Genomic DNA, 18,006 nt, shown 5'->3' with positions numbered 1-18,006 from the left:
ACTGATACCCGGCTTTTATAATTTTACTGGACTATGGCATACGATCATACCATCTGCAGCACAGAGCCTAGGCCCTAATGAACTTTTAACAGCATATGTATTCCAGGCTAGACCTTATCCTACTGCGGGAATCCCCCCTCTCGCAGGTGTGGCCCTCCGCCCTTTCTAGGGCCCACCTTGATGACGGATTTATTAATCCCGAGAGGTGGAGGAAGCGGAGACTTAGGGGTTTTTTAGTGAAATGTTTTTTAAATTCTTTTAGGGGTTTAGGGGTTGGGGGGGTGGGTCAGATCAGGAGCGATGACAGAGCCAGGTCACCAGGCGGGGTCTTGAGCAGAAGGAGCAGAGAGGAGGAGGGGGGAGAGGATATCATTCCCATACAGGGCTTCTTGATCCCAACAGTCGTAGGGAGGGGCAGATACGAGGACAGATTAACAACCCGTAGTCGGTTGGGAGACCGTGGGTGCTGGTTACACCCGGTCGCTTGTACCAACCCCCGCGTTCTAGGTGGTCAGGATCTGCAGGCCCAGGGCCTGAGGCTGTTGTTATGCAATGCGAGGTCCGTTGTCAATAAGGCCCCCCTCATTCACGATCTGATTTTGGAGGGGGAGCCGGACCTCGCGGGAATAACGGAAACCTGGTTGGGCCACGAGGGAGGGTTACCCCTCGTGGAAATGTGCCCACCAGGTTACCAAGCATTTCACCAGCCCCGGGCCCGGGGAAGGGGCTGTGTGGTAGCAGTGATTATCCGGGAGGATTTAGAGCCGAGGGAGTCCACTGTGCTACAGACGTCCGGATGTGAATCCCTGGTTGTGAAATGGGGCCCTAGGAGGCAGATGGGTTTGCTGATAGTATACCTGGCTCCCCGCCATACATCAGCGACCCTGCCTGAGCTCCTCGAGCTGATCTCATCGGTGGCGGTTGAGACCCCCAAACTTTTAGTGATGGGGGATTTTAACCTGCCGTCGGTGGGAGAAGCATCAGAGGGGGCTCGGGAGTTCATGGCTTCCATGATAGCCATGGACCTGACTCAAATGATTCAGGGCCCGACACACGAGGGAGGTCACACCTTGGACCTTGTTTTGTCTCTCGCCAGTGGTTGAGTGATCTGGGAGGAGTGAATTTAACCATCACTCCTCTGTCATGGTCAGATCACTCACTCCTCCGTCTTGACTTCCCTGGTGCTACTCCTCGCTGCGGGGAGGCGGAACCGGAGAACACTAGATGGTTCCGCCCCAGGCGCTTGATGGAACCAGACAGGTTCCAGATGGAGCTTGGGCCACCTCCTGCAGCCCTGACCCGCCCTCGGGTAGAGGACCTGGTGGCCGCGTGGAATAATGCGACTACCGGGGCCTTGAACCGGGTGGCGCCTTTGCGGCCTCTCCGGCGGCAACGATCCACCCTGGCCCCTTGGTTTACCGAGGAGCTAAGGGTGATGAAGCGCCGCAAGAGATGCCTAGAGAGTCGTTGGAGATCCTCCCGATCCGAACTTGACCGAGCACAGGTACGAGCCCATTTAAGGACGTACCTAGTGGCATTGAGAACGGCCAAACGTCAATATTGTGCCGCTCTCATTGCATCCGCAGAGAACCGCCCTGCCGCCCTGTTTCGGGTGTCCCGCTCTCTTCTGTTTCAGAGGCCACGGGAGGCCCCTTTACAGGGCAGGGCAGAGGAGTTTGGGAAATATCTGCAGGTTAAAGTCGCTCAAATCCGGAAGGATTGGGTCCCCTTCAGTGGCCCAGTCGAGACGCCAGTGGCGAGTCTTGAGAAACCTTTTTGGGAGGAGTTTGACTTGGTTGTCATCGAGGATTTGGACAGATTGCGTGGGCGACTGCGACCTACCACATGTTTACTGGACCCGTGTCCCTCCTGGCTTGTACTGGCATCCTGGGAGGTTACACGCGACTGGCTCCTGGACCTAGTGAACGCTTCGTTGGGTGAGGGGTCTCTCCCGGCCGCCTTGAAAGAGGCGGTGGTGAGACCCTTGCTCAAGAAGCCTTCCCTGGACCCTATGGAGCTGGTCAATTATCGTCCTGTCTCCAACCTTCCCTTTTTGGCGAAGGTTGTGGAGAGTGTGGTGGTTTCTCAGTTTCCACGACATCTGGAGGAGAATGATTATCTAGACCCGCGCCAGTCCGGCTTTCGCCCTGGGCACAGCACAGAGACGGCCTTGGTCGCGTTGGTGGATGATCTCTGGAGGGCCAGAGATAGGGGCTGTTCCTCTATCCTGGTCCTATTAGACCTCTCGGCGGCTTTTGATACCATCGACCATGGTATCCTGTTGCACCGACTGGAGGGGTTGGGGATCCGGGGCACCGTCTTGCGGTGGTTCGGCTCCTACCTCTCCGGCAGGACGCAACGTGTGTTGGCAGGAGAGCAGAGGTTGACCGTAAGCCCCCTTATCTGTGGGGTGCCACAGGGGTCGGTCCTCTCGCCACTCCTGTTCAACACATACATGAAGCCGCTGGGTGAGATCATCCGTGGTTTTGGGGTGGGATACCATCTGTACGCTGATGATACTCAGCTGTACATATCCATCCCGAACCACCCCAACGAGGCCGTCGAAGTGATGTCCCGGTGTGTGGAAGCCGTACGGGTCTGGATGGATGACAACCGACTCAGGCTCAACCCTTCCAAGACGGAGTGGCTGTGGGTTCCGGCTCCCCGGTTCAACCAGATAATTCCATCTCTGGCCATTGGGGGCATTCAACTCGCCCCCGTGGAGCGGGCGCGCAATTTGGGCGTCCTCCTGGATGCCAGGCTGTCCAAGGATGAACATGTGACAGCCGTGGCCAGGGGGGCGTTCCATCAGGTTCGCCTGGTGCGCCAATTGCGCCCCCTATTGGACCGGGACGCCCTACGCACAGTCACCCATGCACTGGTGACGTCTCGCCTGGACTACTGCAACGCTCTCTACATGGGGCTTCCCTTGAAATGCACTCGGAGACTACAGTTGGTCCAAAATGCGGCCGCGCGGGTGATTATGGGGAGCACCAGGTACTCCCATGTGACACCACACCTGCGCGAGCTGCACTGGCTTCCTGTGGTCTATCGAGTGCGTTTCAAGGTTTTGATCACGATCTTTAAAGCGCTCCATGGCTCAGGACCTAGTTACCTGCGGGACCGTATTCTGCCCCACACATCCCTACGACCTATTCGCTCGCACAGAGAGGGACTTCTCCAAGTGCCGTCCACTAGACAATGCCATGGGGCGGCGCCTACGAGCAGAGCCTTCTCTGTGGCGGGCCCAGCCCTGTGGAATGACCTCCCCCCGGATATTAGGACCACTACAGACCTCCGCTCCTTCCGTGTTAAGCTCAAGACCCACCTTTTTCAAATATCTGGCCTGGCTCAACCATAACTTCGTTACGCTCCTGAGGGGTTTTTAATTTAGCAATTGTATTTAAGGGGATTTTAAACTGTGTTTTAATTGTGTTTTTAGCTGTGTTTATTGTCCTTCACTTACAAGTCTACTCTCCTTCATGCACAAATGTAATTGTCCTTGTTTTTTCGTATGTATGTGTGTCCTATGTGTATTTTATCCTTTTGATTGTACGCCGCCCTGAGTCCTTCGGGAGAGGGTTGCGGCTAATCAAATAAAATTTATTATTATTATTATTATTAATTCTGAAATGCTGTACTTGCCAAGAAGAATTCCTCCCTCATTTACTCTTCCTGAAAGTTTAGCAATCCTTCTAGTGCAGTTTATTCTCTGCTTCAGGTTGATACTTTGTCCTCTTGGCATCTCACCGCTTACAACCAGGCAAAATATGAAATTATGGGAAGAAGCTTCAGCTTGTCTCTGCTCTCCAGCTGAATGTAAGGCAATCATCCACACAGTGGTGATCCCTAAAGTCACCATAAAACTACATTTTGTCTTTGAAAGAAGATTCTCTCTTTTTCCAGCTTGGTGTTGACTTTGAGTTCACTCAGGGAGACAGGAGACTTTCTCCTTCCTTCTTCCGTATTAATCCCAAGGAATTTCCTCAATATGAGGATTTAGTCCAGCTGCTACTGTATTTCCAATGGAACTGGGTTGGCGTTCTGGCCCCCGAAGATGACGATGGAGAACGCTTCCTCTCATCTCTGGTGCCAATGCTCAAGGAGAAGGAGATCTGCCTGGCCTTCACTGACAAGTACACATTTAATATTGATGATTTAACAGATTTGAAACTGGATCATCTTCGCAAAACTTTGTCTAGTGCTGAAGTGATTATTCTATTTGGAGATTCCCATGTTATTGCAAATGTACTGGTGGCAATGTATTTGCATGAACAATTGAGGAAGAAGCCATTATTGAAAGTTTGGATTATCACATCCCATTGGAAAGTTAATACAATAGGATCTATGGGGATACTGAAAGACATAAAGCACTTTCATGGGGCTCTGCATTTTAGGGACCACACAGCTGATGTCCCAGAATTCAGTCATTTCCTCCTGTCTTTAGACCCATTGAACCCACAAGAGAACGTCTTTCTCCTGCAATGGTGGGAATCAGTTTTTGGCTGCAAGTTCCACCAGATAACTCAGAATGGGAATGTACAGGAAAAACCATGCACAGGAAAGGAGAATTTACAGAGTGTGCCACCTTACTTCTTTGAAACAGGCATGACAGGCGAAAGTTACAACATCCACAATGCCATTTATGCTGTGGCACATGCATTACATGCAATGGAGGGAGACTCATTGCATGCAAGGCGACCAACTAAGTTGGGCCTTGCAAAGAGGGTCTCCAATGTCCAATCATGGCAGGTAATCTATAGGACTTTTTATCTAATCCTTAGGGCGGAAACGTCCCATATGTATTTTCTGAATTATTGATTTGTAATTGTAATATGTGATTGCATTTGTATTTTCAATTGTTTCCTGCATTCTTCTCTCTTTAACAATCAGATGGAGAAAATCAATGCAATTGTCAAATGTTGGGATATAAATTATTTCATCATTCCTAAAACAAATTTCTCACTTACAAGATCCTGGATCAAAGCAAGTTTAAAGTGTATATAATTGAAATGTGTAAGTCATTTAATGCAGCAAAGCAATACAGTGAAATTCTGAATGTGGGATTACATTTTTTGTATATAAGAATTATTTGGTAAAAATGGAGTTGAAGAAACCATGATAGAAATGCCCAACGATAAAGAGATCCTTTTGTGATGTTAGGAAATGAGTCAAATGTTTGGTGTTATGAGGGCTCCTTGGTGCTCTCTGAGCTGCCTTGTTTTCTTGGAGACATCAAACTAGGTAACATCATCAGTGCTAGTTTGGGTAATGAAATGTCTGCAAGATAACAAGCACGCTCAGAAAGCACCAAGGACTCATTAGTTGAACCCTGTACTAAAATTATTCACTTTTATTTGGTGTTACCCTTGATTGCTGAGATCTCCACCAAGGAAAATAGTCTAGCTTCTCAAATATACAACCATCTACTAAGATGATGGCCATCACAGAATGATACAAGCTCATGATGTCTCATTTGTGGCTTCCAATGTCTGAAGGTCTCGTTTCTTTCAGATTCTTCCCTATTTGAGAAAAGTCCAGTTCAACAACAGTGCTGGGGATGAAATCTCGTTCTCAGAAAATGGACTGGGATCTGGTAGTTATGATCTTCTCAACTGGGTTCTCCTGCCCAATGGATCTTTTGTGTCCGTGAAAGTTAGGCAAGTAGATCCTGGGGCTCCCCCAGGCCAGGATTTTACCATTAACTCTGATGCAATCATCTGGGCCACAAAGGTGAGCTGAAACTAATCTTGTAAATCCAGAGAAAGATTCATTCTTTCCTGGGAACATCCAACTTCCTTCTAACTAGAAAACAGGTCTACTGAATCAGAGAATATTACTGATATTTCACGAAAAACCTGCTTTGAATGCAACATTTTTGAGGTCTCATTTGTGATAGATATACATATTTTATATTACTAACTGTACCTGGCCACACGTTGCTATGGCCCAGTCTGGTTAAATGGAAGAGAAAGAAAAGAGAAAGTCCCCCGGCAGAGGCAGCCCCCGCATGGAAGTGAGCCACGGTGGCCCCTGCAAGAGCCGCCACGAGAGGACGCTCCCACAGGCCCCGGCCTGGCCAAGCTGAGGAGGAGAGGAGGAGGAGGAGGCCCCCGCCCTGACCCAGCTTCCCTCAGCAGTGGCAGTGAGAGCAGGCAGGCGGCGTCTCCTGAGGAGCAGGAGGAGGAGGAAGGAGCCACCCCTGGTGATGCGGATGCGAGGCAGCCCCCGCTGTCCGGGGCCCCATCCAGAGATGCTGTCAGTGCTGCAGTCACCACCTCACAGGACACCCAGCAGCCGCCCCAGCCCTGCTGCGCTCAGGCTGACACCACCACCGCTCTGTCGGAGCCGCCTTGGTGAGGCCATAGCTGGCTCCTTGTGAGGAGGGTGGAGAGTGTGTGCAGCTAGCTGGTCTGAGGAGACGCTCTGCCTCCACCTCCTCTGGAGCTCCACTGGGCTTAAGGGTGGGAGGAGGAGGCTGAGGGATGGGGCAGGTGCTGCACCGCTGCAGACAGCAAAGGCCTGGCGGGAGGGGAGGAGAGAGAGGGGAGGGGGAGGCCAAAAGGCTTTGGCTCAGCTTGGTGGAAATGGCGAAGCTCGTCGGAGGAGGGGCAGAAAGGGGAAAGGGTGCAGCCGCAGCCCAGCCACACATATAAAGGTACTATCGGGATGAAGCTGGAGAGAAGCCGAACTGTTCCGAATATACTATACTCAAGAAATGTGTTGCTTTTACATCCAGCAGATGGCGCTGGTTTTCAAAAAAGCCTGTTTTTACAAAAAAGCCTGTTTTTACCTGTCACAGGTGTGACATCTATATAATATCTATATAAATAAAAATGTAATGTTTGTTTGTTTGTTCAAAATCTCAAATCTCCCAAAGTTCTTCACCGATTGCTTTGAAATTTTGACACAATGTTGCATTCGACTATGCACATGTTTTTTTATATGTATGTTATATAGATGTCACACCTGTGATAGTAAAAACAGGCTTTTTTTATAAAAACAGGCTTTTTTTGAAAACCAGTGCCATCTGCTGGACGTAAAAGCAACACACTTTTTCTTTTCCATTTAACCAGACTGGGCCACAGCAACTTGTGGCCTGGTACAGCTAGTACATATATAGAAACATGCGCGTAGTGGAATGCAATGTTGTGTCAAAATTTCAAAGCAATCCATGAAGAATTTTCAGCGATTTGAGATTATGAACAAACAAACATTACATTTTTATTTATATAGATACAGTATGTCATCAATGTCACCTATAAGGCAATTCCGGGCAGCATAAAAATGACAAAATGATAAATATAAAAAGGAATCAGAATTAAACCAGAGGAATGTCTGGTCTTGTGATGCTTCATCACTGGAAGGTTTTAAAAAGAGACAGGTCAGCCATTTGTCTGAAATAGTATCGGGTCTCTTGTTTGAGTTGGCCGTTGGACTAGAAGGCATGCAGAACATCTTTCCAAATGGAAAATAGGTCTATTGAATTAGAAAACATGGTAACCACTTGATGGAAAGTATGTAAAACCTTTAAGGACTCAAAGAGTTGGGTTTGGGGGAAAACATCTGCTAAAAAAACAGAATGCAATTGGGGAAGACAAAAGTAATTTCCATGCACCATTCAGGTGTAGTTGAATCATCATGATTTTTTTTTTAGAAAAGGTGGAACCCAGATTCACCAGCCTTCCTTTCCATCCAACGTTCCCCATTCCAATCTCAACCTTGGTGGGGACGGAGTGCCACTGGTTTGATTTCCCCAAAGGATCTTCCTGGACATCTGGGTGAACCAATTCTGAAGATGGGCTTAGGTTGTGGAGAGAAATAAATGAAGCATATGTATTGCTGAGGCCATCTCAAACATTTCTCTTATAGAAGGTGCCCTTTGCCAGGTGTGGCGTGAAGAGGTGCCATGCAGGAGAGAGGAGAAGTGTTCCAGAGGAAGAGCAGGTCTGCTGCTACCACTGTGACCCTTGTCCAGAAGGGACCATTTCTAATCAGACAGGTAGAGCTGATGTCAAATTTGTATCCTCTAGTCTCAAGGAAGCCATTAAGTAGGAACAAATATCAATTCTGCTGTCATTCTGCAAGATTTTTCAAAATATTTATGATTTCCAGCAGAACCTCTGAATTCATAGATCTAAACTCTGCTGCATTCCAGGCCACCTTTCTTGCTCCTCAGAATTTTTATGCAGGGTAGCTTCAGGGCAGAATTCATGGGTTCCTCACTAGACTTGCTACTGCTCTTAACAACCCATTGGGAACTCCAGGTGCCAATCTTTTCATGAAGAAGATGAGTGTGAGGTTCAAGTTTTAATTTTCATTATTATAGGGATGTGCTTCTTCTGTCAGCACTCTCAGTCTCCCAGAAAATTGATCCATTGGAGAAACAGAAGATCAATGTAGCTATGTCTGCTGGCCCTTCTCTGCCAAAAAAGTCTGAATGAGTAAATGCAAAAGCTGATAGCAAGCAAGAGCCTCTGACTAATGTTTCCTTAAGGTTATGAGTATTAAAGGATGATTCATCCTTTTTGACACACCATGAAATGAAAACTGACTCTTGATTTCAGATACAGCTCACTGTGACCCCTGCCCAGAAGACCAATACCCCAACAAGGAGAAGGACCATTGCATTGCCAAGAAGATCCACTTCCTTGCCTATCAAGAGCCTCTGGGATATGCTTTAGCTTCACTCACCCTTTCTCTGGCTATGATCACATTAGCAGTTCTGGCAATTTTCCGTAAACATCATGACACTCCAATTGTCAAGGCCAATAACAGAGATCTCACCTACATCCTCCTGGTCTCCCTCCTGCTCTGCTTCCTCTGCTCCTTCCTCTTCATTGGCCGACCCAGGAATCTCACCTGTCTCTTCCGACAAACTGTCTTTGCCATTCTCTTTTCTCTTGCGGTTTCTTCTGTCTTGGCAAAAACTGTCATGGTGGTTCTGGCCTTCATGGCCACCAAGCCTGGGAACAAGACAAGGAAACTCTTAGGAAAACAATTGACCAACTCCATTGTTGTAGCCTGTCCCTTGGTCCAAGCAATTATTTGTTCCATCTGGCTGGGAACCTCTCCCCCATTTTCCAACATGGACTTCCACTCCCTGATTGGAGAGACCATCTTGGAATGTAATGAAGGCTCAGCTTCAATGTTTTATACTGTCCTTGCCTATCTGGGGTTTCTGGCCCTCATGAGTTTCACTGTGGCATTTCTGGCTAGGAAATTGCCTAACAGCTTTAACGAAGCCAAGTTCATTACTTTCAGCATGCTGGTTTTCTGCAGTGTTTGGATTACATTTCTCCCCACCTACCTGAGCACCAAAGGGAAGTCCATGGTGACTGTGGAGATCTTCTCCATCTTGGCCTCTGGGGCTGGTCTCTTGGCTTGCATCTTTTCCCCCAAATGTTATATTATCCTGCTGAAGCCACATCTGAACTGTAAGGAAAATATGATAAGGAACAAAAATCTCTAACTAAGGGTGGCATATGAAAGAAATTTATTTCTGAGACATGATTTGTATCTGATGACAATTCTAGAACATGATAGCAGAGTAGGAAGAACATGTCCATTAAATAATGCCTTGGCCTTATCATGTGTTATAAATGATTACAATAAAAGTCCATTGATTTGGGGGACATAGAAATTCAATCAATCAAACAAACAAACAAACAATCAATCAATCAATCAATGTTATCAGCAAGAATAATGTGGCCTTTTCCACCACATGTCTTCCAGTTGGGCCCCATGAAACCCAGGGCCCTATGTAGAAATAAAAATTAGTGTTAAATATATGTTCTTTATTTCAAGATGGATATTTTCTCATTTTATTTGTTTAACTAAATATTTTACTATTTTAAATGGTTATATTCCATGCCAGTGTTTTTGAGCATATATATTTGTTTTGCAATAGTAGTGAATATCTGTAGCTTGGGTGTAGGATGAGGGTGAAGGTTCTTTCTCCGAGTTTGTGGGTTGATTTCCAAACATTTCATCACCAGGCTAGGTAATATATTCAGCGGAGTTTGGGATATGTCAGTGTTAGTGTTTCATGGGGCTTCAGGTGTAGGTGTGTCAAGTGAGGGTCTTGTGATGGGTCAGGTGTGAGTCATCAATGCTGGCCCCCTAGAAAAAGGAGATCTGCACCTGAAAAACAAGGGAAAGGGAGGGAATAAAAGAAGGTATTGGTTACTTGTCTGTTTGTTTCCTAAGTCAGAAGAAGCTTCCCTGGAAAGGGGCATGTTCAATGCTAAGAGGTAATTGGATGAGCCTCTTGCTGGGGCTGGAACAATCAAGAACATGTCCACTGTGGAAGAACCAGCCATTTAAAACAGCCAAGAGTATAACTTTGCTGAAAATTCTCTGGCCAATCAGTTGTATTCTGAGGCAAGGTCACACATTGGTTAGAGTGCAGTACAGCATGCTACTTCTGCTGACTGCCAGCAGCCTGCAATTTGGCAGTTTGAATCTCACCAGGCTCAAGGTTGACTCAGCCTTCCATCCTTCTGAGGTGGGTAAAGTGAGGACCCAGATTGTTGGGGGCAATAGGCTGACTCTGTAAACCGCTTAGAGAGGGCTGAAAAGAACTGTGAAGTGGTATATGTCTAAATGCTATTGCTATTGCTATTTGTGTTGTTTTGGTAACAGTCTCTTCATCTGGCACTTTCATAGCTGAAGACACTGGGGGGCTGGATCTGTCTTAGGCTTCAAGCAAGCAAACCTGCATTCCTTCATCCTCCCCAATACCCCCCCCCCTGCACTCCAATGTCTTCCCTCCCCTGCCATTGCTGATGTCTGGTTGTGAGTGGGATTTGCATAGGGAGCTGACCATGATGCTCTGTTTCTTGAACCTTGAATTCTTGTTTTGGCCTCTGGACCTCAGACTTTCCTTTTGGACTTTGAACCTGCCTTTCTGTCTTTGGAATTTTGGATGGTGCTTTGGTTTTTGGAACTTTGGATTATGTTTTGTGGGTTGGGATTTGGGGAGTGATGTCTCTTGTGCCTGGTGGGTCAGCTGAACTCACTTGGAATGATGGAATGGGACTACAGACAGGGAATATTAGGTGGAGCTTTACCAGCCTCATTGGTGAATTATTGGATGTTGTGTAATACTACTACTACTACTACTACTACTACTACTACTACTACTACTACTACTAATAATAATAATAATAATAATAATAATAATAGTAAACACTTACAAAACTAAACAGCTTTCTGTATATAGTATTGTGTATCAACACCAACTCTCTTTTTAGCTATGTCTGGTACACTCTGGGCCCATAACCAGTGTTAATTAATCAAGCTCCCCGTTAGGAGAGCAAGTGTGCAGAGAAGCGTAATGAGAGTGGTATGAACGAACATGCACAAGCCAGCATACAGGGACACTGAATAGTATAAAATATAGTAGTTTACTATGTGGAAATAAAGAGGTATTCAGAGTCCAGTTAACAGTCCAAGTCATACACAGTTCAGTCACTCAGTTATCAAATAGTCAGTCTAGCACACAAAACAGCTAACAGTAGCAAACCACAGTACCTCACAATACACAGATCAGTGTCTAACAAACAGAGAGCTAACAGCCATTCTGGCTCCCTCTTATGGCTGCTTGAGGTAACAAACCAATTACTTCTCTCTAGCATTTAAAGTAACAGATACATTTGTAACAATCATAGCTTATTTACATTGCCAAGCCAAGCCTAGGGTTACATCCCAGACAGACAGACAGACAGACAATAGATTATAGATGATGATAGATGATAGATAGAATATAGATAGATGATAGATAGATGATAGATAGATGATCGATGATCGATGATAGATGATAGAGATATAGAGTTAGATAGAGATAGAGATACTGAATACAAAGTGGAAAAAGAAAACCTGAGAATTCACAAGGTTGATGCTATATGGAACAAAACTGTGACTGAATCTAGATGTTCTGCTTCAGATGCCATGAAGCCCCCTCCCAGAAGGTAACAAGGAAAGCAGGTCGTGGAGAGGATGTGCAGGGTCCCCTATGGACTCAGCTCAAGCTCACATATGTGCTTTGTCATAGATAGAAGGAAATGAACTACAAATGATTTCTTCTGTGTCCTCACCACTTTCTCCACTGCAAGTGGCCTGCTTTGGGAATGGGGGGGGGAGGGAGAATGGGGTGAAGACACCATTCCATTCCCATGGGACCAAAGACGCTTGCTAGCACCTGGACAAGCATTCCTGAACTCTGGGTGACTTGGGGACCAGGGTTACGATTGGTGCATGTGACCGGCTGAGGGTGGACAGGGGCAGGGATTCAGTTTAGTTTAAGGGTTGGAAAAACATGGGGATTCAGATTTGGGGTTTCCCAGACATGCCAATATGACTTCTCTAATAAAGACTTTGAACAGACTGAATTGGAGTGAACTTTGGTTCTTTGATGAGGAGTTTGTTGGAACCCTGACAGGCCCAGTGGTTAGAATGCAGCATGGCAGGCTGACTCTGCCCATGGCCAGGAGTTCGATCTTGACCAGCTCAAGGTTGACTAAAGCTTCCATCCTTCCAAAGTCAGTAAAAAGAGGACCCAGATTGTTGGTGGGGCAAGAGGTTGACTCTGAAAAGTGCTTAGAGAGGGCTGTAAAAGCTCTGTGAAGCTGTATATAAGTCTAAGTGCTATTGCTATTGCTATTTCCGATGACCTTCTCAGAGCTGGCCTCCCATAAGGGCCATCACTTCACCTCAATTCCCCTCAGTAGTTAGCCTGAATCCTTCCTCTAGAAAGGCATTGAATTCATTCCAACCTCTGCTTATGTTACCATGACTTAGAAACCTTTGTGACCTCCACCCATGTAGTTAATTGGCTATTTCTTTACTGCTTTGCTTCTTGGGTTAAAACAGTTTCTGTCAACTTCAGCATATTCAGCAAGACTCAATGTGGATCTTCTTGTCTCCTGGCTTGAAATTCATCTGACCTTACAGCTAAATGTTAGACCTCTGGAAAGTGGGAAGTGACAAACCAGGATGGGCGCTTCCTTCCACATCACACATCCACCTTCACACGCACACCTTGGAAAGACCGGCTTCCTTCATTCTGCTCTCTTTGAGTATCTGCTGGAGAAAGCGAGTGGAATTGTGCGAGGTTGTGATAGAAATGAAGCATCCTTAAAATGCATCTGTCATTGATGAGGCCTTGGGACGAAATAAAAAATGAATGTGTACATAGCCAATCATTAAAGTGGTGCGGTGGCCTAGAGGTGGCACTCTTGCCTCACAATCAGGAAGCTGTGAGTTCAACCCTAGCTGGAGGCAGATGATTCTCTCTCTGGGCACACTAAGAATGTATCTGCTGGACAAAACACTGCATTGGCGACAGGAAGGGCATCCAGCCAGTCATCACTCAGCTCCATTCAGTTGCCCAGATTCCACCCCGTAAGGGATTATGGGGGCATTAAAAGAAGATGATGATATAGCCAAATATTACAGGAGCAAAACTATGCAATGAAATTTGAAGTGTTGCATTAAAATCTATGTATGTACAGTATGAATCTGTCTAGTAAAACTGGAATCGAAGAAGACATGATGCAAGTGTCCAATGATCAAGAGGATATGTTGTCGTTTTGGGAATGGAGTTAAATATTTGATGTTACTCCTTGATGCTCAGATCCGCCAAAGGGAAATTCTCTAACTTCTCAGGATGATGGCCATCCCATTATGATTTTGGCTTTCTGACAATGACTCTGATTTCTGTAACTCTCTTTCAGATTCTTCCCTACCTGAGGAAGGTCCAGTTCAACAACAATGCTAGAGAGGAAGTCTTCTTCCCAGAAAACGGACTGGGGTCTGCTTGTTATGATCTTCTCAACTGGCTTTTTCTCCCCAGTCTCTCTTTTGTCCCCATGAAGATTGGGCAAATAGATCCTGGGGCTCCCCCAGGCCAGGATTTCACTCTTAACTCTGATGGGATCACCTGGGCCACAAAAGTGAGTTGAAAGGAAACCTTATAAATTCAGGGAAGGCTTTGTTCTCCCCCTGGAGAGGCAGAACGTCCTAAGTGGAAAATAGCTCTATCAAATCAGAAAATATTTCAGGAGTTTGATGTAAAAACCACATTCAAGCTTAACACATTTGAGATTTGATTTCTGAAAAGTCCAAGAGGAGGTAGAATTGGGAAGAACTCCTGTTTGAAACACAGATTTCCTTTATTTTTTTTTATTTTCCTTCAAGATACTTAGTGAACAGTACATTGTCTGGGTTAATTTACTATAGAATAGAATAGAATAGAATAGAATAGAATAGAATAGAATAGCTTTATTGTCACTTTGAATGAACACTAATCAGCATACAATCCCATTCAGTTGGATCCTCACGATTCTTTCTTTCAGAAAAGCTGTAGCTTTTTTTAATGTCACAAGTATTTCTTTGCATTTTGAGGTCTCAGTTCCAATCTCCAGCATTCCATTCATGGGTCAGGATTGCCACTGGCCTGGATCCCCCTGGAGCTTATTCCTCTACTTGGCCCTAGTAAACCATTTCTTATGAAGACCTTCAAAGATGGAAACAGAAAAGTAGAAATAGACAAATGAAGTGCATTTATTACTTAGGCCATCTCATATATTTCTCTTTTCCCTTTTAGAAGGTGCCCTTTGCCAGGTGTGGCATGAAGAGGTGCCAGGCATGAGAGAAGAGAAGAGTTCCAGAGGGAGAGCAGGTTTGCTGCTACCAATGTGACCCTTGTTCAGAAGGGACCATTTCTCATCAGACAGGTAGGGCAGAGTTGATCTTCCAGGAAGTCATTCAGTGGAAAAATATTAATTTTAGCATCGGTTTTGATAGGCATATTTTACATGCTTCAATATATTCATACTTTTCAGCAGACCCTCTCAATTCATTACCCCCTAGTCCACTTTACCTGCTCCTCAGCAATTTAATATGGGATAATTTTGGGGCACAATTCATAGGTTCCCTACTAGGCTTTCTACTCCTACTTTTACATGCCATTGGCAAAACCAGCTAACATTTTTTGGTGAAAGACTGGGATGTGAGATTCAAGCTTTAATTTGTATTAAGGATATGCTTCTACCATCACAACTCTCAATGTCCCAGAAAGGTCATAGACCTGTTGGACACAGGGCAGATACACCGATCTATGTCTATTTACCCTTCCCTGAATAAAAAATGTTTGAATGAGTGGATTTGAAGCATAAAGCAGAGACGTTGAGCCAAAGAAAAGATCCGATTTTCTGGCTAACTTATTCCCAGCATTGTCAATATGGATGGAAAGATTGCCTTTGTTGATTCACCATGAAATTCACACTGACTCTTGATTTCAGATGCAGCTCACTGTGACCCCTGCCCAGAAGACCAATATCCCAACAAGAACAAGGATGAATGCATTGCCAAGATGCTCCACTTCCTTGCCTATCAAGACCCCCTGGGATATTCTTTAGCATCTCTCACTCTTTCTCTCTGTGTGATCACATTGGCTGTCCTGGTGATTGTCCTTAAACATCATGACACTGATTGTCAAGAACAACAACCGAGATCTCAGCTACATCCTCCTGGTCTCCCTTCTGCTCTGCTTCCTCTGCTCCTTCCTCTTCATTGGTCGACCTGGGAAGCTCACCTGTCTCATGCGACAAGCTGCTTTTGCCATTCTCTTTTCCCTTGCAGTTTCCTCTGTGTTGGCAAAAACTGTCATGGTGGTTCTGGCTTTCATGGCCACCAAGCCAGGGAACAAGGCAAGGAAACTCTTAGGAAAACAATTGACCAACTTTATTGTCTTAGTCTGTCCCCTGATCTAGGCAGTTCTTTGTGTCACTTGGCTGGCAACCTCTCCCCCATTTCCCAACATGGACTTCCACTCCTTGGTAGGAGAGGCAATCTTGGAATGTAATGAAGGCTCAGTTTTAATGTTTTATGCTATCCTGGCTTACCTGGGTTTTCTGGCTGCCATCAGTTTCACTGTGGCCTTTCTGGCTAGGAAATTGCCTGACAGCTTTAATGAAGCAAAGTTCATTACTTTTAGCATGCTGGTCTTTTGCAATGTTTGGATCAGCTTTCTCCCCCCCCCCCCCACCTGAGCACCAAAGGGAAGTCCATGGTAATTGTGGAGATCTTCTCCATTTTGGCCTCTGGGGCTGGTCTCTTGGCTTGCATCTTTTTCCCCAAATGCTACATTATCTTATTTAGGCCCAATTTGAATTGTAGAACAAATATAATGAGGCACCAAGGATCTCTGATCATATTATTTATTTATATAACATATTTATATTGCCACCTAATTTACACACAGCGACTCCAGCTTGTTCACAATATTTAAAGTCACAACATAAAAATCCATTAAAATGCCCTTATGCAGGGATTGGGAGATTTTATTTTGATTTGGGACACTTTTCAATTTGATCTTATTTATTAAAAAAAATAAGGAACTAAGAGATGACCTTGTCCATTAAATAATTAGAAATCAAGTGATGTGAGTAATCACAGAATGTCTGTTAATCTGAAATAATCACCCATTTTTTTCAATAATGGTAGTTGTCCCAAAGATCAATGATAATAAACATTGATATTATCTATTTGGATATTAGTTTCCAAAATGACAGCTTCCAGCCTTTATTAATTTTACTAAAAGCATATTTAAAAATGTGTGAATGTTTGGTCCTATATATTTCGATTGGGATGCTGGCATTCTTGTGGGAGGGGGGAGGATTGGAAGGATCTCTATATGAACTTTCTGTTTCCTGCATTGCTGTGCTGTGGGAGGGGTTTTGTTTGCACTGCTTTAAATTGCTGATTTTTAAGTGGGGAGATTTAGTCCCCGCCTAGATCTCTTGCTATCACAAGCCTTTCAATAAAAGCTCCTTTTGGAACAACTGCAGTTTCAACTGTTCTGCTTCCTTGGGAAGATTGGAAATGCAATACCTTACAGTTGGGTTTATTTCACTATCTGTGGTTTTTTAGCTTGTTCCTTTCCATTGGTTCCTGAGGCTATGCTCAATTCCTTACTGACTTTTTTTCAATTGATTATTAGAGGGTGTTTTAATTAAATGAACTACGTTGTTTTATTCTTTATTAATTTACTAGAGAAATATTATTCATGAATAAGATCATGTGAAACAGATATTGGTGGATATTTCCTATTTCTGCTATTCCTAATATTTTTGGCAATTATTATGAAGAAGGAAGTTGGATGGAGCAATTAAACAGTGAGAATAATTAAACAGTGGAACAAATTGCCTTTGGAAATTGTGGGTGCCCCAGAACTGGAGGCCTTTACTGGACAGCCAGGTGTCAGAAATGGTGTAGGGTCTCCTGGTTGGGCAGGATGTTGGAGTAGATGACCTACAAGGTCCCTTCCAACTTAGAATAACATTAGAATGTTATTCTAATCAATTCTATTCTAAACCATTTATCCCCTCAAAGCATTGGTGTTACTACTAGCATTTTCTAGTGTACAACTTGTTTGTCATATGCCACCATAACCCATTAGCATTTATATTATCTTAAAAGCTATTGTTGTTAGTTGTGAAGTTGTGTTCCAACCCATTGCAACCCCATGGACAATGTTCTTCCAGTCCTTCCTGTCCTCTACCATCCTCTGGAGTCCATTTAAGCTCACGCCTACTGTTTTCGTGACTCCATCCAGCTACCTCATTCTGTATCTTCCTTTCTTCTTTTGCCCTCAATCTTTCCAAGCATTAGGCTCTTCTCCAGTGAGTCCTTCCTTCTCATTTGGTGGCCAAAATATTTGAGCTTCATATTCAGGATCTGGCCTTCTAAAGAGCTGTCAGAGTTGATCTCTTCTAGGACTGACCGGTTTGATTGCCTTGCAGTCCAAGAGACTTGCAGGAGTCTTCTCTAGCACCATAGTTCAAAGGCCTCCATTCTTTGGGACTCAGCCTTCCCCATGGTCCAACCTTCACAGTCATACATTGCAACTGGGAAAACCATTTTCTAGTAAATCCCTGCAGTGAGCCTGGATTATTTGCTTTGGGTCCTGCGTTTGGATTCAGTATGTGGCAGAAACTCCAT

At 45.0% G+C, this 18,006-nt stretch overlaps 1 pseudogene across 1 annotated transcript in view; it reads left to right on the top strand.

The window, feature by feature from the left end:
- LOC309383999 (vomeronasal type-2 receptor 26-like) overlaps positions 1-18,006 on the top strand; it is a 28,040-nt pseudogene that overhangs the window by 2,789 nt on the left and 7,245 nt on the right. Inside the window, exons 4-6 of the transcript in view lie at positions 3,907-4,209; positions 5,515-5,733; positions 13,737-13,955. The product of the transcript in view is annotated as a vomeronasal type-2 receptor 26-like (transcript). The remainder of the gene's footprint in view (positions 1-3,906; positions 4,210-5,514; positions 5,734-13,736; positions 13,956-18,006) is intronic.

This window comes from Natrix helvetica (assembly GCF_964273705.1).
Source record: "Natrix helvetica genome assembly, chromosome: 1".
In the NCBI taxonomy this organism is placed as follows: domain Eukaryota; kingdom Metazoa; phylum Chordata; class Lepidosauria; order Squamata; family Natricidae; genus Natrix; species Natrix helvetica.
The sequence above is the reverse complement of the archived record's forward strand: the minus strand, read 5'-3'. Positions and strand labels throughout refer to the sequence as shown.